This window comes from Triturus cristatus, chromosome 6 (genome assembly GCF_964204655.1).
Source record: "Triturus cristatus chromosome 6, aTriCri1.1, whole genome shotgun sequence".
Lineage (NCBI taxonomy): Eukaryota > Metazoa > Chordata > Amphibia > Caudata > Salamandridae > Triturus > Triturus cristatus.
Window position 1 is genome coordinate 1,260,069,801 of NC_140589.1, and position 22,526 is coordinate 1,260,092,326.

Below are 22,526 nucleotides of genomic sequence, written 5' to 3' on the forward strand. Positions count from 1 at the left end.
CTCTTTCCTTGTCCGCCATCATGTTTAAGACACAGAATTATTGTACAAGGAAAGGAAAAAAAATGTATGCAAAGGTTTTATGAACAATTTTGGGAATATTGTCCTTTCAAGCTTGATTAACCAACAGCCAATACATAGGATATCTCGCCTGCTCAGCTGTGGCAGAGTTTTTTGCCCACTTACTCCAGATGTCTCTGGGTTTTGTAAGTAGGGTCTCTGAGAATAAGCACGACTGGGCTACTCAGATTCTATTGTTGAGTGAGTGTGCCATCAATATACCATGTTGGGCGCCATGTAGTGTAGTTCCAATAGTACCCTTTTATGCAGGACCTACGCATTTGCGGATAAGATAAACTGTGAGCCTGGTGGCAGACTGACTCTGTACACCCCGACGAATATGTTAGCCTGTTTTCACATTAGCTAGCTCGTAGTGCTACTAGAATCTCCTGTTATCAGAGAGATTCGTTTTTGCAACCACAGAACACAATAATCTCAGACTCGTGGAAACAATATACTACTTATCACCCAGTCACTCGTGCATGCTTGTTTTGCTCTCAGAGAGATACAGAGAAGAAACAGTAGAGTGTTTTTGCAATAAGAATTTATTGTACCATAGTTCTTCTCATGTAAAATAAGTGCGCTGTTACAACTGTAACACAGTAACAGAGATATAAAACCAGCAGTACAGTGAATAAAATGGAATAGTATTGTTCTACCATTTTGCAATAGTCTCGAACATATACATGAATATGAAATGCATTTATAAAATTAAGTGCGTACTCCTAAGATGCCTGACTAGATGTACCTACGTGTACCTAGCATGTAAGTAGGTGTGAAAAAGCTACTGAGCCTAAGAGACTAATAGTCTAGAATCTAAGAGCCAAGAATGCCGCTAGGATTGAGTCGAACCCCCATACCTGGATAGTGAGAATGTGGGACTTCGTCCTGGAGTTGAGCTGGACACCCCACAAGGGATAGTTAGACCACTGTTAGCTGGAGCGAGATCATGCCGGAGCTGCAGCGTCTCTGGTCAGTGTGTCGGCCTTAAAGTATCGGGTCCCTCCTGCTGTCTGATAGCAAGAGGTGCTGTATTTAGTCTATGTATGTGTATTACCCATTGTTCAGTATGAGGTATGGAGAGTGTACTCATTAATTATTCATATGTGCTAAGGATGACGTCTTAGCAATATCAATTGGGAAAAACCCACCCTCGGCATGGAACGAGGTGAAAGGTTTAGTCCATAAAAGGCTACAGTCCTTATAAGGCGTTATGTCCATACAAGGCAGTCTGTCCTTATTTGGAGTTATGTCCTTATAAGGCTCGTTCATATGAAATAACGGGAGCTGAGGTAGGGAAAGTGTACGCTGTTCCCTCGACCTATGTTAGGGTACCAATATGAAATATAACACATCAAATTAGGAACTTGGGTTACTCTTTCTAATTTTCTTATTTTTACTTTATAGAAGTCATCATTGTTTTTCTGCTAGATTATATCTTCACAGCAAATAGTACAGAGGCCAAGTCATTTGTTACTACTGCCCACAGTAATCATGTTTATGAATCATGCTCAGAGATTTACATCCCACTGAATTACATTATGTTTATCATTAATAGTTGTTGTTCACTTAATATTAGACTATGCCATATCTGTGCCCTCAAACTGGGTCTAACTCAAATTTCCCATGTTGATTCCGCCCTGGCTTAACACTTGGTAAGCCACCTATATCTAACCGGACCTACCTTTATCACTGGCTGGATGAAACGCTAGATTTGTATCCTTTTGCCACTAATTAATGGTTCTTTATGCACTATATGGTTTTCTTTCTTTTCTTTTATTTCTTCATTTGAAACCTCTTAATTATATATATCTGATATCATTATCTTTCCTTCTCATTAGGTGATGGTCTATCCTTCCACATGCACTATTTCCTCCATTTTTCCTTACTCCTTTTCACTTTAGGAGCAACATAAGGTGTTTCTTAAAGGTGATTACTGCTGTGACCTTTTAAATTACTTATCTCTGAACTCAGTGTATCCCATTATTTTTAACTTTTCATCTAGGAATTACTGTTTTTTCCTTATGAAGGCGTAATGCACGCCGAAACGCGTGTAGAAGATGATCCATCAATCTGCCACTTTTGTTACTAGTCTTTATAACTTTTTCCTAATTTATACCACATTTTGATATTCAATGTATGAATCTGTCCCTATCATTGCTTTTTTGTCTATGTTTATGTCTGTCCACTGCACTGTGTAACTTTGTAAGTCATGTGGGGATACCAAAATATGTATGTAATTAGCTGTTTGATAACATATCGCTCAACATGTTTTTAAATATTTTGTATTAAAGAAATGATTTTTTTAAATGTATTTGTAGTGTACACTGAGTTCCTTATATCATGTTTCCAGCTCTTATGGTCTGGTAATCGCCATAAACCTCTAGTTGCCTAGGGATTTTTCGACAATTGTGTATTTGCTCTGCTCTAGGAATCTAGACTATTAGCAGGGGATCCTTGTTATTTGCTTTGATTTAGTAAATTCCAAGACAACAGCTGACCATATAGACAGCATGAGGATATAAAAACAGACTGATATTTCCTTAAATATAGGCATATGTCAACATACATTTGCAGGATAATGTTAGTATTTACACATTTTGCTATATTCGCCCCCGTAATTTGCTAGAACCTGACAGCCATCATTGTATGACTGTATATTCATCAGGTAAATTAGTGTGGAAATCTACCATTGTACTCTATTTATTCTCAAAACACAAAAAAATAATGGATTAATACCAAAAAGATAGCTCAAAAATAAATTTGGAAAAATACTGATGGTATTTTTTTTTTAAAACTAAATAGCATAAAACAGGCAGCCCTAATTATATTATATTAGGCTTTGGGGTAAGGATGCTAAATAATGCAGGCATTAAATATCTTCAAAGAGCTGGACTTCTTTTGTATGCTGAGTTTGCTTCCCTGCGCCCTGCGACCTTTGGTGATTTGTGCGCTATACAAAAATCTTTGACATTGACATTGACATTTTGCGGATTTAAATCTTGATAACTGTGTTCTTTTGAAGTAATCCTATGAATTGATACGGCGTAGGGCAGTGCGTCTCAAGTGTGCTTTCAAAGGAATTTTATTGAGGTTCAGTTGCATTGTTGGTTTTGACTTGGTTAAGGGTGTAATGATGAATGTGCCACAATTGAAAGCAGAAGCTAGGTTAGTGCCAGGGCCTTTTTTGGTGCAGACAACAACTGAGGATGTCTGGAGAGTAATCAAGAAATGGTGATTCTTTTTCTATGTTGTTTCAGAAATAAGGTATTAAAACTGGGGCGGCAAGGTGAGCAAAGGAAGAATGGATTTAACCCAGATCTCTTGACTAGAAGGGAGTTTTTAAAAAGTTCAGCACTTCGTCATTCATCTTTTTGTGCTTGCTTAGAAATAAGGTAGTCAATAACTCATAATTTCTCTTCCTTCTGGGGTAGGGGCCAAGGCTTGGACCATAAAGTTTTTCAGCATAAATTGCAAATTGAGTATTTATGGCTCAATGTTTGCTGGGGGTGGATATTTGGAGTTCTATCCAGGTTGCTTGTATAAAGTGATTTTTTTTTGTCTAAAGTGAATTTTTTATGATGCTATGGATCTTTGTGAGTTAAACATCTGTAACTTTTTTTGCTGGATAGTACTTATTTAGTTTTGGTGTTTTGGGGAATTATGGACACGTGTGGTTTGCTTGTTGGTGAGTAGTCAAGAGGTAATGTATGTTGATATTTTGGTACTGCCATTCACTCATTAAATTTGGTTAAAGGATAGGGGCATGTTTTAAATATGTCATTCTTTAACCAAATGTGGGACTGGATTGAGATGGAGAGACTATTAGCTGTGCTGAAATGTTTAGTCCAATATTTATTTCAATATTTTGTCAAATGTGATTAAAATAGGTTTTTCGTATAAAATATAATATTTTATTACAAAAGTAAAATGCATTTGTCTATCGTCCAGGTTGTTGTCAAAAATAACGTCTTCTTGAATGAGGGTGATGTTGAGATGTGGATTGGCATGTCTGGTTTTGGGTGCTGGTTTTGATTGTCTCTCTGTTCTTCTTTTTCTAAATATTGTTCATTTGTGTTTGGCTACTGCTGGTATATAGACAATTACTTGAGAACAATTCTGTGTTTACAGTCTTTGCCAATGTTTCCAGTGGGAGCTATATAACTTGCTGAGACTTCTATTTGATCTTAACCTATACAATGTAAATATATTTCTGCCCTGGAGGGTGGGTGATTGTGGTATTGTACATTCTGTATGATACTATCCATAGTGATGGACCTCTCATACCATCTGCTAGAGTAGCATTTGGTGCACTTCCAATGTATGTGCTCATGTGTGGTTTCATCCTTACAATAGCTATATCTCAAATAAGTTAAAAAGGTCTTCCTTTCTGAGAAATGGTAAAGCTTGAGTGTAGACATTTTGGGATATGTTGGTGATATAAATGAAATAGAAACAAATGTATTGGTATGGCCCTATACACAGTAATCATGTTCCCTCTCCTCAGGGAGTTGTGGAGAAGCTTCGTTTGTTTGACTTCTCTTCTAATAGTACACTTTTATAATTAGTAGTGCTTTTCTATGTTTTACCTTTTGCAGTTTTGTATGTGATGGGTGTAGAGGGTATTTTGTTTCTATTAGTTTTATGGTAAATGTCAGTTCATAACTCATATGTGTTGTACAAAATGTTAACTGAATTTTGAAATCTAATTCATTATTATTTTTTTTAGTTTATGTCTTTGATTTTCTTGTGAGGGACATTTTTGCTGATGCCATTTGTATATTATACAATTGCATTTTTTGAAAATGGATAATTCTAATTGCCATATTTTGATAGTAGGATATATCCACTATTTGATGACATTATTCTTGTTGTTGATAGTATTGGGTTTTGCACAGAGTGTATAAAAAGGTAGTATTTAGGAAACAATATTTCTATAGCACATTTATTTTCTTTTGGCTATTGTGACATATAACCTAGTTAACTTATCTGTTAGCCAATCATCTATGTATTTTTATTTTACTTCTGCCTAATGTCAGGGAACCACAATTTATGAGGCATAGCAGTACAGTATTCATCATTCTTTGATGTGATGTCTCATATTTATTTTGTAAGGAAAAAGAGAATTGCTCCAGTCATGTCATGATTTTTTGCACACCTTTTTTATACACCTATTTTAAACATTATTCTTAAGAAGAGTCTATGTGAAGGTAATGCGATTTTTTTTTATATATATTTGAACCAATCACCCCCTGATGATGGCCCCATATGGCTGTTCATGCATTTGGTTTCAGAACGATGTGAAAAACAATATGTTGCTAGCTTCTTAGTCATCATTTGTTTTATAGTTTTCCCCCATAATTTGCCTTACCTTGGAGTTTCAGCAGATATTCTGCATCTCACAATGTGCTTGCTTGTGATTAATAAATACACATAATGGAGATTATTCACATCAGGAAATCTATGTGCTGAGATTCAGCACATGTAGATTTCCACCTATGTCTAGGTGGAGAACTCCACCCAGAGGGTATGCATCAATTCCAGATGTAAATCTCCAACTAATAGTAGAATTTAGGAGCATCCACTCCCTTAGACCAGCAGATGAAGCCTCCTAACATTGAAATTATGACCTTGTATTAAATGTAACGTTGAATTTCTACTATATGCCTCTGTGGGATGTTCTCTTCACTAGCAGTGAATCTTTCTGCTACTAAAAATGGAAGGTAATAGGTAAACACTTAGCACATTATCAATACACATACACCTGACACACAGTAACACCACAGACACATAATACAACATAACTCTAGTGTCTTCCCTTACGTCTTGCACTTCCTAACTAACATGATGCTACATAACACCTACAGATTCCAAAATTCAAGCACCGCCACTCAAGAGGAAGACACACTTCACTGAGAAAGTGACAAACCTTGTAGTTATCTTTCTTATTGACCATTACAAATAACTATATGGTCTGACTCAGTATCAGTGAAGCAGAAAAGGCAGCAACATAGCAGGAGTTAACAGAATATTTCAATTAATTGATAGTCAAAGAACACAGCATCTGTGACCTCAGGAAAAAGGTGAAGAGAAGGCAGGTGAAGGAGAACTTCACCAGGTTGCAGGTGGCACACACTATTCCTGGAAGCAGATCTAGATGCTTTCTGCTGTTTCCATCATATACCCCAGAGGAGTGTGTTACCACAATGTGTCTCGCTTTTCTTCTTTTTCTAAATATTGTTCATTTGTGTTTGGGTACTGCTAGTATATAGACAATTACTTGAGAACAATTCTGCATTTACAGTCTTTGCCAATGTGTCCAGTGGGAGCTGCATAACTTGCTGAGACTTCTATTTGATCTTAACCTATACAATGTACATCTATTTCTGCCCTGGAGGGTGGGTGATTGTAGTCTTGTACATTCTTTATGAAACTATCCATAGTGATGGACCTCTCATACCATCTGTTAGAGTAGCATTTGGTGCACTTCCAATGTATGTGCTCATGTGTGGTTTCATCCTTACAATAGCTATATCTCAAATAATTTAAAAATGTCTTCCTTTTTGAGAAATGGTAAAGCTTGAGTGTAGACATTTTGGGATATGTTGGTGATATAAATGAAATAGAAACAAATATATTGGTATGGCCCTATACACAGGGGGGTGTTGTATTTAAACTTACATAATATTTTTATATTTTATCTTGCTTATGGTAACTTGTCATATGTATTAAGTCTTGTAATTTTTACTTTCCTTCTTTTAGAGGAGAAGTTGGGTAAAACCCTTTTACTTGCTAAGAATATAATGAAGGAACATATTTAAATACAAGTAGATATTTGTAATCATTTGTCATTTTTAAGTAGGTTTTATTTTAAGTTCAATTTATATTGTTAAATAGCTAAATGTGCTCTAACAGAGTTGTTTCTGTTCTGCCAGTAATCATGTTCCCTCTCCGCAGGGAGTTGTGGAGAAGCTTCGATTGTTTGACTTCTCTTCTAATAGTACACTTTTATAATTAGTAGTGTTTTTCTATGTTTTATCTTTTGCAGTTTTGTATGTGATGGGTGTAGAGGGTATTTTGTTTCTATTAGTTTTATGGTAAATGTCAGTTCATAACTCATATGTGTTGTAAAAAATGTTAGCTGAATTCTGAAATCTAATTAATTATTATTTGTTTTTTAGTTTATGTCTTTGATTTTCTTGTGAGGGACATTTTTGCTGATGCCGGTTGTATATTATAATATTGCATTTTTTGAAAATGGATCATTTTAATTGCCATATTTTGATAGTAGGATATATCCACTATTTGATGACATTATTCTTGTTGTTGATAGTATTGGATTTTGCACAGAGTGTATAAAAAGGTAGTATTTAGGAAACAATATTTCTATAGCACATTTATTATCTTTTTGCTATTGTGACATATAACCTAGTTAACTTATCTGTAAGCCAATCATCTACGTATTTTTATTTTATTTTACTTCTGCCTCATGTCAGGGAACCACAATTTATGAGGCATAGCAATACAGTATTCATCATTCTTTGATGTGATGTCTCATATTTATTTTGTAAGGAAAAAGAGAATTGCTCCAGTCATGTCGTGCTTTTTTGCACACCTTTTTTATACACCTATTTTAAACATTATTCTTAAGAAGAGTCTATGTGAAGGTAATGCGATTTTTTTTTTTATATATTTGAACCAATCACACCCTGATGATGACCCCATATGGCTGTTCATGCATTTGGTTTCAGAACGATGTGAAAAACAATATGTTGCTAGCTTCTTAGTCATCATTTGTTTTATAGTTTTCCCCCATAATTTGCCTTACCTTGGAGTTTCAGCAGATATTCTGCATCTCACAATGTGCTTGCTTGTGATTAATAAATACACATAATGGAGCTTATTCACATCCGGAAATCTATGTGCTGAGATAAAGCACATGTAGATTTCCACCTATGTCTAGGTGGAGAACTCCACCCAGAGGGTATGCATCAATTCCAGATGTAAATCTCCAACTAATAGTCGGATTTAGGAGCATCCACTCCCTTAGACCAGCAGATGAAGCCTCCTAACATTGAAATTATGACCTTGTAGTAAATGTAACGTTGATTTTCTACTATATGCCTCTGTGGGATGTTCTCTTCACTAGCAGTGAATCTTTCTGCTACTACAAATGGAAGGTAATAGGTAAACACTTAGCACATTATCAATACACATACACCTGACACACACTAACACCACAGACACATAATACAACATAAATCTAGTGTCTTTTACTTCCTAACTAACATGATGCTACAAAACACCTACAGATTCCAAAATTCAAGCACCGCCACTCAAGAGGAAGACACACTTCACTGAGAAAGTGACAAACCTTGTAGTTATCTTTCTTATTGACCATTACAAATACCTATATGGTCTGACTCAGTATCAGTGAAGCAGAAAAGGCAGCCACTTAGCAGGACTTAACAGATTATTTCAATTAATTGATAGTTAAAGAACACAGCATCTGTGACCTCAGGAAAAAGGTGAACGGAAGGCAGGTGAAGGAGAACTTCACCAGGTTGCAGGTGGCAAACACTATTCCTGGAAGCAGATCTAGATTCTTTCTGCTGTTTCCATCTCATACCCCAGAGGAGTGTGTTACCCCAAATGCATCCTTAGCTGTTGCATGACCTGCATGGTCCAGTGAGTATCAATGTAATGCCAGGTCAGAACTCAACATATCACTCTCACAACTAACTTTTTGTTCACCCCTCATACCACTCTGTCATCCTCCTACCCTTCACAGATCACCAGACATCATACACACATCAGTTTGTCTAACAACACTTTCCACATATGTAAATATATTACACTTAAAATTGCTTAAATTACACCTAACCCACCAGCTTGTTTTAGTACATCTTCTCTCCTTCTCAAATATTTGTTTCTCAAAGTGAAGAGCAAAACAACAATTATATTCACCAATAGTAGTTTGACTGCTAGTCAAACAATCCTTTTGGTGTGTGGTTTGTTTTCTTATGTGGCCAGGCTGTGTGAGATTGGTTGATGTTGCAGTGAGTTTCACCTGTTGATGCGTGTGGTGGATTCCTGTCTTTTCACTCCCTCCACCTCACAATAGGAGAGGTGCTGGATATTTTTCAAGTCTTGTTGGAATATGCAATTCATAGTACTTGTACCTAACAAAATGCTGTTGATATTTTTAAAATTATGTTAAACTAAATACAAATATAAAATTATAAACTTACTTTATGATATTCAAAAATATTTCACCCTTTATTAAACTGTTTTCTCCATATGATAAAGGTGTTATTCCTGACCTCCAGTGATTTCTACAACACTCTGTTGCAATATCAATGATTGGCAATGTGTGGTGCTACCTTATTCCAGGGTGTGACTGAAATATGTTTTGTCTGTTTTTCAGTGGTACTTGTGTAGTAGACCTAGGTTTAACCTTTGTTATTAGCAATTGTCCCACTCTTTTGTTGGTTCTTTTTTTATGTATCCCTCCTGAAACTCATCCATCAATTTCCCTAAATACCTAACTATTTCGTAATAAATAGTCCCCATTTTGCTGCCATCCCACATTTACCACAAAAAAGTAATGGGCACAATGTGTTTATTTGATTATATGTTTGATCTAGTTATGTGAGAAACAATCTTCTAGAGCACACATTTTCTGCCACTTTAAGTGTGGGTGCAGAAGAAAGGGCCATTATAAAGTCAGTCACACCTAGTTACTTATTTGAATTCCATTGCTGCATATATGAAAAACTCTTATTTGGTTTGCTTCTTCACTGACTGAGGAAGTCTTAACACTAGTTAACTCTTTGAGCATAGGACTTTTTGAGTACAGGTAGCAGAACTCTTGTAATACTAGTTCCTGTAGTCAGAAATACTGTTCACAAATCTCTGGTCGGAGATCTCTGCCTCTGCCTGTCCTATCTTTTTCAAATCCTGCCATGTATCCACTTTCTCCATTCCACTTAGGCTGTATGGAGGCAGGCCAGGTAGTTTCTTGCAATGATCAGCAACACATGTAGCTACTAGGGCTGTTTCCTCTTCACTGAAGTCCCTCTTTCTCTTGAGGTGATGTCCCTGCATCTTAGAATCTGTAACTGTTGTGTGGCACTCTGTTAGCTAGGCAATTTATGGGATAGAGGACAGAGACCAGGGTGTGAGCTGTATTTATATGACTGGAGTGTTTCTTTGTGTCAGGTTTTTTTTGTATAATGTGTACAGTGTTTCCTTATTCTCTACCATTTGAAGTTCCCTGCCCTGGTGGTGGAGATCTCTGCCCCAACAACAGGGATCTTTACTGTCAGAGCACAGAACTCCACAAACAGGTGTACAGTGGAAATCTGACTGTACATTTACTACACAGCCATCATTTAAATGGTAGGAAACCTATTCACTAATATTGGAGTAGTGACTCACAAATTCTACTACTTGGTGCAGTTTTCTGCCCGGAATTGTTGAATATCATCTGGACAGAGGTCTCCACCAGGTTAAGGCAGAGATCTATGTAAGTAGAAATCTCCACATGTAGATTTCTCTTTGTTATGTTTTTTTCATTGTGGATGAAAAGAAAGGCACCAGTACTCCTACTTAATTTCTGTATTTTTAACAACGCTCAGTTCTCTATAAAGCAATAGTTCTAATAAGAAAACGTGTTTCACAAATGGCAGAAAGTGGGTGAACATAGTGATATAGCTCAACTCTTTCTAAGAGATGTTGGGAATTTTCTCCCATCAAAAATAATGCTGACAAAAAATGGATCCCAAAAACATAATGCTCACATTGTCTGAAAACCAATAGATTTTAGATACAGCTCTGAAGAAGAATTTTGAAGTATGTAAGGCTTGTAATATGTAAAATATGAGGTTTCCTTGTTTGGGAACTGCTTGGCAAAAGTGCAATTAGGATGCAGCTAAACTGTGACTTATTTTTCATTGGACTACACATGTATTTACATATCACATTCCTCCTGGTTTGTATATATTTAGGTGTCTACAGTTCAACTAGGGCCTCTCTTTTTCAATGTTTTAAATGCTTCTGTTAAGGGAGCATTTAAGATATCCCATCACAGCTGTAGCAAATTTATGACGTCATCACATAACGTTGAGGCTGAGACTGGCGCTGACTGAAAGATGTGTGTGTGGTATTTCGGAAGAACAACTGAAAGTAAGTTAAAGACTGTGCCTGCTGCATACCATTCCTCCTCAGTCAAGGGTAGAATTTCCGTTTCATATGCCTACCTGTGAAGTCTCTTGTGTAAGATCATGAGAGGGATCCCAAGATGCAACATGAGACTTGAAAATATAAATTATGAAAAATTCCCCAATACAGTATTTTGTACTTCATTCTTGATTTGTGGGTTTAATTGAAAATACAAGTATCAGTATTCAAAGTAAAAGTCATATGCTAAAAATCTATCACCTAAAGAAAAACCCAGATCATCATAATTAAGGCTTGTAAAAAGCAACGATTTTACTTCCAATATATAAATAAGCAAACATAATTCTAAAACAACATAAATGATGTGGACTATAATTTAAAGTGATTACTTCAAAACAACATAAATATTAACATTAACTGAATTTTTCTGATCAATAATTTAGATGTACATTATATATATATTTCGATTGCGATAAATTGTCAATAGTGAATAGACAGTTACATAAAGAAAATACAGCATTTGAAATCCCCATTCCTGCATTTCCAAATTCATTTAATACACATCAATACCCACAGTTATATATCTGTAATCAAACATGTGAAATCCCTTTCCATAGTCATTAACCCACATTGAAATGCCCCAAAAATGCAAACATCTAACTAGACAAAAAAGGCAATCCACATCAGTATCATGCCATGTCGAGTTCAATGATTACCTTAAAAGCCTGCAAAATTAGATTTAAAAAGCCCATAAGCTGAAAATAAGGAAAATGTAAAAGGATTTTGGAATATCAATTTCCAAAGTATTTTCATTAAACAAAAAAACACCTACCCAATACACAGTGCACTCAAAAACAAAATCTAAAATACCATGCATACACAACACAAACCATCGGAAAATAGCACACTAAAGGTATAAATAACTTACTATACAAACTCATAAACAGCATACCATAAATTAACAAATGTGCACTAAACCACATCATGAATAACATAACTCCAATTTCACATTGGGAATTGTGCTTCTATTAAAGAGGGGTCTCATTTACTATTCTAACTACAGTCACTCAAACCTTGTGAATAGTGTATACATTCACAGAGATTGGACATGCTATTCAAACTCCAATCCCACAAAAATTGCGAGAAGTGCTTGTATTTTGTAGAGGAGGATTCAGATTTAATATTGTAACTTCAATCCCACAAACATTGAGAAAAGTCCATATTTTCAGGGCGTGTTAAATTCCTTTTTCTAACTCCAATCCTGCAAAATAAAAAGGGGGAAAGCACATATATTTGGGGGAGGGGTCAGATTTGTTACACTAATTCCAATCCCCAAATGTTGTTGGAAATGCATTGATTGGTAAGGGAAACAAATTTACTATTCTAACTTGTTTCCCATAATCATTAAGGAAAGTGCATATATTGAGCGGATCGATTTATATTTCTAACCAAAATTCCACAAAGATTAGGGAACGCACAAAAAGCTAAAATGCAAAAGTCACAACCATAAGGGAAAATATGCATTGGGGTGGCAGGTCAAATATTTTACTCTAACTCCAATTCTGCAAACATTAGGGAAAGTGCATATATTTGGAGGCTTAAATTTACTATTCAAATTCCAACCCACAAACATGAGAGAACATTTATTTTTTGGGACGCTTCATATTTATCATATAAGCTCAACTACCACAAGCACTGGGAAAAGTGCATACACTGGCAGAAGGTCTGATGTAGTATTCAATCTCCAACTCCTGAAACATTTGGAAACTTTAGATATTAATTACATTAAATCTACTAATCTAACCATATTTAAAATGAGAATATTAAAAATAATAATTGATTATTAGTATTAAACTAAGTCAGTTTAAGTTAAAAACAAATCAACATTTTTATCACAAATATACACTAAAATTGTTTTTATTTAATGTAACATTTTACACATAAAACACAAAGACATGAACTCATATTACACTGAAAAATATGTTAAATAATGTTTTTGCTAAAAGATAATAAACCAAATTGTTCCACACTATTTTTAAAAATATTATATTTTACATTTAAAAATATACTAGTTGATAAACACATTGTTTTTTTAAGCCAGAAACATGTATTTTCTTTAATAATCAAAATATTAAAACACCCGACCCCTAAACCAGTCAAAATCTGTGTATTTTAAAAATTAGCATATATTATAAAATATGTAATTTGATCCCTAAATTAAAATGTTAATACAAATTATTCAAACCTAATTTTAAAATGTTCTCTTCATACAAATTGATCAACTTAAATCACTTAAAGATAAATACAATAATTATTAAAATGTAAAAAAATATTAGCAAACATCTTAAAAATACTCACTTTTTAAACGCCACCCATCTCAAATCCCGAAAAAGTAAATCTATTTAAAAAAAAAAAAAATTGATTATATTGAAAAAAAATACATTTAAAACCTACAATATAACAAAAGCAAAACAAAGTACACATTATTGTAAACTATATGAAACACCACAATATTTTACTCTATTATATTTTTAACATCAATATTTTTAACATTAGTAAAAAAGATGTGCTTACCTATTATGTCTCACGATATTTATGCAGGGACAATATTTTGATAAGAACATTATTGTCCATGGTATTTTTGAGACAATGTTGAGGTGCATCACTAATAACAAATATCCCCATTGAGGCCTCTCTGGACATTATCTGACCTGACCAACGAGGATCCAGCTAGGCTACACTGATCTGATCAAAATTGACTATCTTCATTTGAAGTTGAAGCATGTGTTTTCTGGACAAGTCTTGCTCATTCAAAGTATTATTAGTGTCTGCCTTGTAGGAGCCTTTTAGCAAATGAGGAGCACTTTCAGATTAGTTGCCACTGTTGGAAACAGTATATGTATTGTAGACTGTCCTGAAGAATCTGGACTACATTCAACTTACAGAATAGTCTCTTTCTACCATTTCAGTCTCACAAATGCGTTGGGCTGTACTTAGCCTTTAATGCACCGATCTTTCAAGTGTGGGCTGTGGCCATTTGTGACTGTAGTCTCTGGCTGATGGTTAAGAAGATACTTCATGGCCATTTGTGTTTGCATTTGAGAAAGGTCTAGTAATCTTAACAATCAGTATGTATGGCCACAGTCTGTGTGTGATAAGTTAATCAAACAACTGTGAACAATAGCTGCTTATGCAGTCTCCATGGGAAGGGTATATAAAATTAGAATGCCACATGCAGGTAGATTGCTTTGACATCAGGCTAAGGAAATCAGGGCCCAATTGTGTAACTCTTTGATGACTTTTTGTTCTTTACAAATGACTACTCTTGCATTGCCCACTCCCAGAAGACACTTAACTTCTCACTCTCAGCAAAGTCATTAATTACTCGGGATCGGTTATGCCTTAAGAATGTAGTTTAGGCTCTCGGTACAGGGTGCTAGAGACACCTTGGTCCTTTGAAACCAGTGAGGAATTTGCCTCACATTCTCCAGAGAGGATCGTGAAAACATGGTTCTTGGCACTCTTGTGGCTCTTCTTCAAAATGAGAACTGGGAAAGTTCACAGCCAATGAATACCCCCACTCTCAAAGATGTTGAGCCAGAGGACTGAAGTACATGTGGTAGGAGGGCTACAATTCCACTCCGTGCCTGTGATAATGAGGGTCTAAGCATTAGTTCACAGGCCCTATCCTGTATTGGACGTGGGGACAGGCCTCATAACTACATAACATAGGGGTCCTGGCTCATAAAGAAGCACCAATAATGTGCAAAGGGAGATGGTGCAATAATATCCCTCCTCTGTTACCTCAATGACAGTGGCCTGTAAACATCAGAATCCAGATGCAATACTGTACATCCCCTGTTATCCCAATGGAAGAGGCTGGTAAGCATTAGAACCTGGATGCATTAATGTTCATCCCCGTTTGTGTCAATGGAAGAGGTTGGTCAGCATTGGTAAGCATTACCATCTGGATGCAATAATGTTCATCCCCTTTTGTGCCAATGGAAGAGGCTGGCAAGCATTGGTAAGCATTAGAATCTGGAGGCAATACTGTACTTCCTCCCATTATCCCAATTGCAGTGGCTGGTAAGCATCAGAATTCCGATGCAATAACGTACACACTCTGTTACCCAATGCCAGAGGCTGGTAAGCATTAGTGTCCAGATGCCATAGTGTACAACCCCTGTTATCCCACTGGCTGGTAAGCATCGGAATCCCGATGCAATAATGTCCCCCCGTTACCCAATGGAAGGAGACTAGGCCAAGGTGCATGGAGATTGACCCTACCGAAGGTCTCAGAATGGATTTATTAATACAATAATACTGCTCAAGCCAGATAGGTGTAGCACCTGAACTACAGAGAATCTGCTGACAATGAGTCAACTTTTTTGATTATTTAGGGAGAGCATGTGTCTTGGCTGGGTGCAATTTAGAAGTTTGGACACAGGCACATTGGAATCAAAGTATTGTAAGAGAGATGGAGATGGCCTTGGTATGCTGTGCAAGAGTGAGTGTAACTGTCAGGAGGATTTAAGCTACCTTTATGTAGGTGGTTGGAAGGAGAGATATATTTGCCTTGTGTTGATGCCTATTGGTAGGGGTGTTGGGGGCCTGCTACTTTCATTAGAGCTAACGGGCGATGGGAGGTGGTCAAGCATGCTTAGCGTAGACTGGAACTTGGGGTGATATGCGAATTTAGAAGGCAGGCTTACAAATTGGAGACTTCTGTATAGAGTTAGGAGGAAAATAATAAAATCAGAATTCCAAAGATGGAATATGGGAGCAGTTGTCACTTGGGTGTGGAGGTCCGAGGTATCACTGTGTAGAACACCTACATAACTTAGGAAAGTGACAATGTCTGCATGGGTCAGCTCTGCAGTTGACATGTTTTGGGAACATGCATTTGTGTACCTGTGGTGTTTGTGCATGTGTGCATATTAGTCTTCTATGTGTTCGCATAGACATGCATGTGTACGTGCATTTGCAAATTCATTTGTCTCTGTGTATCTGTGCTTTTGGATGTTTGTGTCTGCGTGCATATGTGTGTGTATTTGGCCGCGGGCATGGGTATGCGTGTGTGTGTGTGTTTTGCAGTCTGGTATATGTTGCAGAAATGTAAGTCTCTTTGTATTGCCCACAAGTCCTTCGAGAGGAATGGGCCACCTATCAATCTATCTATTATCTCTCCCTATAACACAAACAGATGCCTCCCCTCGACCAATAAAAAAGATGAGCAGCGGTGGGCGTTTGTTCTCTTATAATGTCTCCAAGCTTTGGAACGCCTTTCCCCCTCATGCATGCCTTGAGTCCAACCTTCTGGCCTTCTGGAAACTTCTCAAAACATCCCAGTAATCTGTCATCTTCTGTCTGCAGCCACTATTAGCGCTGGGATGTCTTTGGGTAGCTACGCGCTCTATAAATATTTTTCCATTCTATTCTTTGATTAGACAAATATGTAGACACTTGCTTTTTGACTAGAGCTATCTTTTGAGGCCTTATGGTTGCTAATTACTGCCGATTGTGGTCTTTAAGTAGCACAGGCCCTCATGCCAAGTCAGTTTGGGTGTAGCATTTAGCATCAAACGCCGAAAGAGTGTGTTATTTCTACCATCTGCTTATACATTTGAATATATTTTGTGCTTCAGGAGATTTCCAAATGTTGATCAGTTCATGTGTGCAGAGTGCAAAGACAATGGTAGTTTATATCTGTTAAGGATGTCTAGTTAGTGCACTCACGAGTTGATGTTTTTCATGGTCTTGACGTTAATGGTCTGGCTTATGAATGCACTGAAATTGAATGCATTCACTAGAGGGGAAGGGGTAAGATTTGTCATGTATAGCGACGCAGATTTTTGTAATGACCCCTTCCTTGGACCATGAAATGCCTGTGAATCCCTCTGATGAGTTTTGGTTTGGGTTAGGGTCAGTCTGCAGCATTTGTTTTGTGAGCAAAGACTTATGTCACACTTAACGCCCCACATTTCCACACTCTTAGGCATGAAAGCATTAACCTTTAACCCCTTGAAATGAGTTAGTTAAAAGACGGATTATTCAGACAAAGGTTATAGTCAATGTTTCTCACACATGTGACTTTGTATCAATATATTTTGAGCAAACTTTGCTGCAAAGTAGCAGCTCTACCCTTCATTTGCTGCACTAAGGCCACGTTTTAGTTTAAAAAAAATGCCATTTTAGCATTTATGTGTGTGTCTATATGATTCAATTTTTTCGAATATTTTTTCTATTTTTAGAACTTTGATGCTATGTTGGTTGATTCCAAAAGCAATCAAAGCACATTTTATAGGTGGGCTGAATGTATATAAAAGGTTAGTCGACCTTGGATATGGTGATCTTGGTTTGATTAAGCCAAGGGTCTTCATATCGGCCTTTCATAATACTTTATCGATTTAAAAGACGCCAGAATTCGACAGTTCTTCTGAATATTCACCTAGAAGGGTGAGCTAACGCGGCACAGGCCCTCAAATGACGTCTTAGGCTGCCAGTAGCGGCAGGGCCAGGTTTTTTTTAAACTTTATTGAGATTTACAAAAACAAAGTACCCTCTAACACAAGAGAGAACTACTACAACCCCCCTAGAAGCACAGTTTACAGTGAAGTCGATATTGTAGATCGGTATATAGCATGCAATATCAAGCAAGCACTTGCTAAGTCAATAGGTTTGATGTTTGCATGGTGAATGGAGAATTAATGCTGCAAGTCATTGAACTCATGGAATGTGTCACAGAAAAGTGATTGTGGTTAGAATGTTCTTACATTTATGAAAATATTTATGAACATAAGGGATTTTGTTTCAGAAAGTGCACAACTGATTTGCCCAACAACTTACATCAGAGAATGGCAATTTTTAGTCTGATGTCTTAAATCTGTTTTTACCTTTTTGCCCAAAAAGATGAAGCATTAGGCTGCAATACACCAATTATAATTTGCTTAACTACTCTTTAAAATCTGAACAAAGTAATAATTCAGTCAGTACATTTTTTTATTGGTTTTGTTCCTATGCTCAATTTAACCTATTTTCCCTTCCAGGGCTATTGATAAAAATACCGTCGCAAAGAAATGAGGATCCATGGAAGGAACATTTCCCTTTCTCATTTATTTCCATTCCAAACCATGGCCCCTGACTCCTTCTACTCCTATCACCTCCCACTAGGGTGGGGGCCTGGAGGAGGTTGACAAAACCTCCCTTCTGATTGGAAAACAAAGCCAGAAATGGAGAAAAAAAAAATGAAAATGTAAGCATACAATTGTACTATTTGCATATAATGCATATACGTCCGCCTGACTTCCTGCCTGCATTAACAACACTGAAAGTCGTATACTTTTATGGGAGTGGAGCACCATGGATAGGAAGCTTCTGCTGAGCAATTCCAGAACAGCAAGGCAGCTTTCACAGACTCTTCCACTGTTCTTCCTTTCATATTTACCATTTCTGCCGTGGGCTTTCACATGATTCACTCTGTTGTAAGTCAATGAGCAGCACAGACTGTAGTACTACAAGCTCTTAATAAGTGTCCAGAGAGAGAGCCTCACAATCTTCTATTATCTTGATCTGATACTTCAGCCCAGATTTAATAAGATTTCCTGCAATGCAGCACAGTGCCATCATTTACTGAGTTGTGTTGCATGAAAGGGAAAACACAGCGCAGCATCATATGTACAAAGACTAGCCTGCTGTTGTTGATGTCACCTGTGACGGCACACAGAAAGGCTGCCTGGTCCGATGCACTGCCTCGCATAATGGTGCAGAGGCGGCTGTGTGCGGTTTAGCATAGGATGTGTACTGGAGACATATCCTTCTGGTGAATTCCCAAAACATTTAGTCAAACATATTGTGTGACATGAATAGCGTGTCAAAAACATTTTTGCTTTAAAATATTGAGGAACAGAATAAAGAAGGTCAGAATATCTTTTTTTTGTCAAAATATATTTTATTGTTTTCCAAGTAGGCAGTCAGTACAAGCTTGCATTGAAAACAATTCCTTCAGAAAAGACGTAGCTATTTTGATGTACAGTGTGCACAAAATGGAATTTGCCACATTACAACAATAGATTTTTTGCTACTGTGTAGGTAATCAAATGACACTTCCCTTCAATGCCCCTGTTCGCAACCCCTTCCCCAAACAAACCCCTCAATTAACTAACAGAATATGTTAGCATCTAGCTGTGTGTATGGATATCTTCAGTTTTCCACCTCACCTGGGGAGGTGTGTGATGGGGCCCAAGAATACCTCTTGTTTAGGCCATCACAGTCTGGTCAAAATTGGAAAAGATGTAGGGCTCTCGTCTGAGTGGGGCAGGCACACACGGGTAGGCCCCTAGAGAGGTGATTCACCAGGGGCCCCAGACATTTTCAAAATTCTTGTAAGAGTCTGATAAAATATCAGACAGTCTCTCCATCGTGACCACCTGCCATAGCCTAGCGTGCCATTGAGTAAGTGAGGGTGCCTCTTTGCACTTTCACACCACCGCCACTGCCATTTTGCGACCCCCAAACAGAGGCACATCACTGATTTATCCCCTCTTGTTTGATATTTAAGGGAGTCATTACGTAACACCAACTGCACAGATCCGGGGTCGTAGGACATCTGATACCCCAAAATCTCCCCACTCTGGGCTAGAATTTCTTTCCAAAATGATCTAATAGATGAACAGTCCCACCATATATGTTTAAAGTCCCCCAACATTACACAATCCCTCCAACATAAAACTGACGTTTAGGGAACGATTTGGTGGGATATTGATACCAGTCGAATAATAGTTTGTAATGAGCTTCCCTCAATCCCATAGAATGGCTAAAACGTTGGGTATCTTGCCATAGTTTAGACCAACTAGATTCTGAGATGAGCTCTCCAAGGATCTGTTCCCACTACTCCATATGGCGTGGTCTAGGCGTGAGTAGGGTGTCCAGCAGGAGTCCATATAGAAAAAAAACTACATCCCTTTGTACCGCAACCCGTCCAGGAAAATTGCTCAATCGGCGATAGCTCTCTAGTAACCGTCTCTCTCACTTCTGACTGGAGTACCCAATGTTTTAGTTGGGTGTATCAGAAGTATTCTGTAGTGGGGAAGTGGAAATCTCGTTGGCAATGGTTAAAGGTCCTAATATTCCAATTATGAAGTAAGTCAGATATCACGAGACAGTCTCCCAGTTACCATGTCTTAAAGGGACCTAATTTTAACGCTGGGGTAAAGTCCAGATTAAAGTGTGCAGGTGTTAACAGGAAGCAGAATGTAGTCCACTGAGCCTGTCTATTGACCTCATCCCACACCCTCAGAGTGGTCCAAGTAGGGGTGTTAAAATAGGTGTTTGCAGGCCAGTTAGCCTAGGTTTCCATAGTAGATACCAAATATATTTCCCAACCACTGCCTTGTCCATGTGTAGCCATTGTTTATCTGACTCTCTGGCTGACCATTCAGGGATCACCCTCAACTTGGCTGTTTCATAATATAGGTAAAAATCTGGTAATGCCAAGCCTCTGGATGATTTAGGTAAGGGTATTAATTTATACGAGAGGCGTGCTCTACGTTTTTGCCAAATAAATTGAATCACCAACGAACGCAGAGCTGGAAGAAGCCCATGATTCAGTTCAATCGGGAGTCTTGAAACAAATAAAGCAGCTTAGGCAATACAGTCATCTTGATAGCGTGAATTTTCCCCAGCCAAGAAAGATACATGGGAACCCATTGTTTAAAGTCTAATCTCATCTGTTGCAGTAGTGAGGGTTGTTGGCCTGGTAGATGTCGGCAAAGTGATGGGTGATCTCAATGCCCAAGTATGAAATGGCTTTTCTAGCCCATTAAAAGGGTAGAGATGCCCCCAGAGAATTCAAGTCTGATGGTGAGAGATATAGATTAAGAAAAAAAGATTTTCTCAGATTGATGTGGAATCCGGCCACTGGCTCAAATTGGTCTAATTCACCCAAGAGGGTCGCTATGGAGGTTTGAGGTGATGTCAAAGGCAATAGGTCATCCGCAAACAGAGAAATATTGTTTTATGGGGCCAAATTGAATGCCCTGAATCTTCCGCGCCTTGCGTATCTTGGCCACAAGTGGCTCTATACTTAAGGCAAACAACAGGGATGACAATGGTCACCCGTGTCTTGTCCCTCAACGCAGCAGAAAAAGGTCAGAACATTTACTAATACTCTGGCTTTGGGTGCTGCTTAATTGGCTTTCATCATTATGATAAATTGACCACAAAAGCCAAATCTCTCTTCGGCATCAATTACCAATACTTCCGGGATGTATTTTTTGGAGGTTTTTTCTATCAGGTGTATGGCCCTGTGGATGTTGTCATGTGTTTGGTGACCTTTTATAATACTGTATTGATCCAGATGGATCAGATCTGGAAGCAAATCCTCCAATCTAGTGGCCAATAGTTTCAAATACAACTTAACGTCCAGATTCAAAAGAGCTATGGGTCTGTAAGCCATAATCCCCAACATCCTTACCCTGTTTTATATGACAGAAATAATGGCCTCACTCATGGATGTGGTGACCACTCCGGAGGTGCCATGTGATTAAAGATAACACTAAATGCAGAGTGAGCTCGGAGTAAAATATCCTATAGAAGTGGCCTGTCAGTTCATCCTGCCCAGGGGCATTGTGAAGTTTTAGATCTGAACCTCCTCCTCTGTAATAGGTCTGCCTAATAGATCATTCTGCACTTCTTTCACTTGGGGAAGAGTAACCCTTTCCAGATATCCAAGTTGGGTCTGGTCATTTTCTTCATTGCCAAGTAAAGGGTTTTATAAAACTGCCAAAATATTAGTGCTTTTTCATGATCAGAAGTTGTGATGGCTCACGAAGCACACTTAATGCCCCCTATATATTCATTCTCCCTCTTAACCCTTAATTGTCACGCTAGGTGTGAATCCACTTTGTTACCTTGAGCAGAGGTTGCACGTTGAAGTTTTAAAAGGGTGAGCTCAACCTGGTTAGTGTAGATGACATTAAGTTTCTCCCTGAGAGTGGTCACCTTCCTTTGTTGGTACAGAGTAGGGCTTTCCTTATGAGACTGCTCTACCAATTTAAATTCTGCCTCCAGCATCTGCCATTCTAAGACCCTCTGCTTATTCAGAGAAGAGTTTAATGCTCTTAACGGTGTTCTAAGTATTAGGGTGCAAGATATCCACTGGTTTATTTATCTGGAAATATTCTCTGATCATCTTCCATAGGTCATCCCTCAGAAGCCAATCTCAGATGAGTGAAGAACCACCTGCGATATTTTGGAGGAGGGTCTCCGAGTTTATCCTTATCTCCAATGTA